The sequence below is a fragment of the Mastomys coucha genome, unplaced genomic scaffold (assembly GCF_008632895.1).
Source record: "Mastomys coucha isolate ucsf_1 unplaced genomic scaffold, UCSF_Mcou_1 pScaffold16, whole genome shotgun sequence".
Taxonomy (NCBI): domain Eukaryota; kingdom Metazoa; phylum Chordata; class Mammalia; order Rodentia; family Muridae; genus Mastomys; species Mastomys coucha.
In genome coordinates, this window is record NW_022196898.1 from 23508395 (window position 1) to 23512811 (window position 4417).

The window sequence follows — 4417 nt, forward strand, 5'->3', positions numbered from 1 at the left end:
TCAGGTAAATATATCCAAGATGCTATGTCTTTATTTCTTATTTATGTTTAGAAATACCTTATATATTTAGTATTAAATTTCTGAAAATGTAGTCTTCATTTTGAGAATGTGAAATTTTTGAAAAATTCACAAATAAAAATAATGGTTTTATAAATTTTATACACTCTATTATATTATAACAAACTTATGGTTTCTAATTTTATGCACATGCTTGATTAGCAAATATCAATTTCCCAAAAGAATGCCATATAAAATAATTATAATTTCTTTGTATTTCATTTTAGTTCATGCAATTGAGGTCCTTTTTCTATTAAACACAGTGCCCATATGTTATGAATATGGTACTTAGTATTCATCTGCTATGAGTAAGAATAATAGAATATAAAAGACTTGCATTTTTTTTAGTAAAAAAACAAAAAAAAAAAAACATTTTTACTTAAATGGCTGTGGTGTTTACTAACAAATGTGTTGTCCGAAAGAACTCAAGCTTTGGGGAAAAGATTACAAAGAAAAGGCTATTAATTTCCTAACATCGATTTGTTTTAAAACAGCTGAATAAATCCCAGAAGTATTTATTCACCATATAAATGTGCTTGAGTCTATACTGTCTTCCCATAGCCACATGAGCTGTTTCTGGACATTTAAGCTGTGCAGTATGTTAAACGCTCTTGTCCCTCCTTGCTTGTTTTCAAGAAAGATTCAGAGTTCACAAGAACTACTGTTACAACATCTCACAATATGCTGAAGATTGCTAGAATATCTCCCAGTTCTGTTAGAGTTCCCCCACCTTCCACTGACTGCAGCGCAATGTCATTCAGAACCTTAGTCCAATCTGGTATATTGCTTATAACAAACAATTCCTCCACTTCCAATTAGGCTGCTTTCTGGAGGCTCTCATCTTTGGTCCAGGTGGGATATATCTCTCTAGAGCTACATCTACTGTTGGCAGCTTTGTTGGACCATGCTGAATGCTTGGTTTCTTCTGTCTCTTGCTGCCTATATGCAAATAATGAACCTACTCTGGGTAAATTTTGTGTGCACAGGTGTTCTGTCTCTCTAGACTCTGACAAGTACAGTATACTGTGAACTTTCTTCACAGTTCCTTATTTAACTATGGGACAAGAAGTTGCTCACAGGCAGTGGAGAATTAATTAATTACTCATCTTCCTTTACAGAGACAGGTTTAGAGCTTGGAGGATGGAACTCACTTGTCTTTGAGAAAAGAAGTTCAGAAAACAGAACATTTGTAAAGAAAAATATCTTCACTATTCTTCATGAAGGAAAAGCACGAACCCCAGGTTCCATAGCAAAAATCAGTACCATAAATAGTTGCTGGTGTTTTTTTACAAGGCTTGATCAGAAGGAATGACTTCCCCAGAACTTTCTTGCTAGATTGATAGTTGCCATTTGATTGATATTAATTTACCATTCAAATCTATCCTTTAAAACTGAAAAAATTTTTATCTCTATGCCTTAAACAGAATGATGTTAATTAGCAAAAATTTTGCAAAACAAAACAAACAAAAAAAACCCTATTTTGTTCAAAATACACTGACAATAAATTTTAACAATCTATATCTACACTGATGACATCTTTACCATAAGCAGTAACAGTTGCACATCCCGAGTATGCGTACTCTTGTAAACTGAATCATTTTACCTATTGAGAATCCTCAGCTGTCTTATAAATTAAATCTGAGCAACGGTTTGAATGAGAAATGGACTCCATATTCTCAGGCATTGGAACCACTGATCACTAGTTGCTGGTGCTATTTCAGAGGGTGAGGCAGTATGGCCTTACTGGAGGAAGTATAACATTTGGGATTGGCTCTGAATCTCTCTAAGATTGTCCTACTTCCTGTTTTCCTGTTTGCTGTTTTCTCTGCTTCAAGATTCAAGATATGAGACCTTGACTTCACGCTGCCATGCAGGCTACCTGCTTTCTGCTCTGACATTATAGACTCTTAACACACAGGAACTGAAAATAAAAATAAATTCTTTCTTCTATAAGTTGCCTTCACCATGATGTACTATCACAGCAACAGGAAGCGAACTAATTACACCACTCTTAAAGATTCCTCACTAAAATGTGATCATTTTATCTTTTTCTACCTTTAAAGCTATATAAGCTTTATATAGCCCTTTAATAATTAGCCAATGCCATATTAGACAATAAGTTACCTAAAGATTACCTATTAAAAGTCAAGGTGGAACCCTGAGAATGGGCAAAGAGATACCTGTTGGTGATATTGTTCTTACATCAGTCAGGGGCAGAGCAGATGGCAGTCCTTTGTTTATCCTAACTTGATGCCAGGCTTAGTGGCCAAAGTTGTTTTATGCCTAGGACTCATAAAAATGATCTCAATTCAACTCAAATCAACTCAAATCCAGGCAATACAGCACAGTAGGAAGAAAACAGAGACTTGAGGGCAGTCATGGCACACAAAGACCCATCCTCCAGTGCATGGCGCAGTAGGGGAATAGACACCTGCTTGCTGACATGCCACTTAGAATAGGTAGAAGACGTCACCAAGGGACCTGCCAGCCATGTGGCAGCTGGAGTAACCACAGTGTACCAGTATGTGGTGGTCAGAAGGGAGAGAAAGAAAACTGAAAGAGCTTGATAATTGTGAAGAAAGACGGCACCAGAGATTTGAGGGTAGAGAGGAGTAGTCTGTTTTCAGTGGCCAGCCCTGCCACCTCAACAATGGTGAGGTCCAAGCCTAGGCTGCCACTGAGATCCACGGTTACACAATACCAGGAGTCAGTATCGATGTTTGGGGTTCATATTATCACTGGAGAACATTGGGGATATCTCTGGATGTTCGTGAGCTGTAGAGAAGTGATCCTACCCTTTACATGATGCAGCACTCTGGAGAGCTGGCCCCATTTCTCACTGCTGACTGTATGTGTGTCTTTCCAAGGAAGGTATAGTGGAGGTAGCACAGTGGAGCTGGCCCTGATGGTCAGGGTATAAATGATCTGGCCACAAGGGTGTGAGTGTGAAAGACATGACCCGGCCACTTATTTGCCATGGGGTGCTAAGGGCACAGAAGTGATGCTAGTCCCCTGTCACCTCTAGCAATAGGAAAAGCTGCCCACATGGTCATCTGCTGGGAAAAGTGAGAGGCCTGCTCCTAAACAGTATTTTAACTTGGAAGAGTGGGCCCGGAACCTTTCCTTGATAGCACAAGAGAGTCAACCCTGGTATTGTGGTCACAGGTAGGCTAGACCTGAGGGTAAGAGAGCAGGAGAGCTGGTCCAGCCCTTATGGCTGCAACAAATGGGAGAGTAGGACCCTCAACCTACCTGTTCAGCACGGTAGAACTTTCTCTGGGGGCATGGGTACAAGCCAGTCAGCTGCAAAGGCATGAAAGGAAGTGAGCTAGCTGAAACTGCCTCCTGTTGATGGCCACATTGGGTGGCCAAATCTGAGTAGTACTGAAAACTTGCCCTAGTGGTGCTGATAAGTAAGAGATAGTGGCTTGACCAGCTCTGTTAACAGCTAGGCCTAGATCTTGGGCTCTGGGATAGCCCACCACAAAATCTTTATCATCTGCAAATGATTAGGATACGTGAATGGGCCAGTCCTGCTGTTCCAAAGCTACAGGATCTCCATGACACAGATTAACAACAGGATAGCTGGAGGGAGTCCCAATGGGGATTCAATATTGATGGTGCAGCAGCAGCCAGAGATCTTGAACCAGACCAATATTTTATTGCAATGAATAATTGCAAGTGGAGATATGTGTACAGAGGGAGATACTGTGGGGACACAATGTGACATATTAAAGAAAGCATCCATGGCTAGATGTTTTCTACGATTTGGTTTTGTTGTTGCTGTTGTTGGTTTGTGTGTGAGCTTTTACTGTGGGGAGGAGTTGCAAGGGGAAAGGGTGGTTATGAGAACATGGGGGGTCAGACTGGGGTATATGATGTAAAACTCAAAAGAATCAATAAAACATTTTTTCTTAAACTTAAGATAGAGTCTAAGAAGTTGTAAACAAAACCTACCTGGGTCTACCAACCAGAGATGGTACATACCTGCTTAAGAAATTATTCCATGGTGTGACTCATTGTCACAAATTCATTCGAAATTAGATGCAATCTCATTAGTTCCTGAGTACATAGTCTTTCAGAAAAGTAGAATTTGCTAATGAGGCATTATAGCTTTCTTCGAAAATGTTTCTTCTTGAGACTCATCTGACTTGGAAAGCATTGTTACCAATAGCAATCCTTCCTGTGTAGGCCTTTCAGCTCTCAGTCTTAGAAAGCTTGAAGTACTTCATTCAAGTCCATTTCTACATTCAGATCTGTCTTTAGATGATGAAGCCCACTCCTCAAGTGATTTTATGTTTGGCTTCAGTAAATTCCAACTGGGTAGAAAAAACTAATGGACCTGTAAATCTTTCTAAAG

The 4417-nt window shown here is 39.6% G+C and overlaps 1 non-coding gene across 1 annotated transcript; it reads left to right on the top strand.

Annotated features, from left to right (window-relative positions):
• Positions 1 to 2210: 2210 nt before the first annotated feature.
• On the top strand, positions 2211 to 2353 carry LOC116094562. The gene has a single exon (XR_004120197.1). It is a non-coding gene; the product is annotated as a small nucleolar RNA SNORA48 (small nucleolar RNA).
• The last annotated feature ends 2064 nt before the right edge of the window (positions 2354 to 4417 follow it).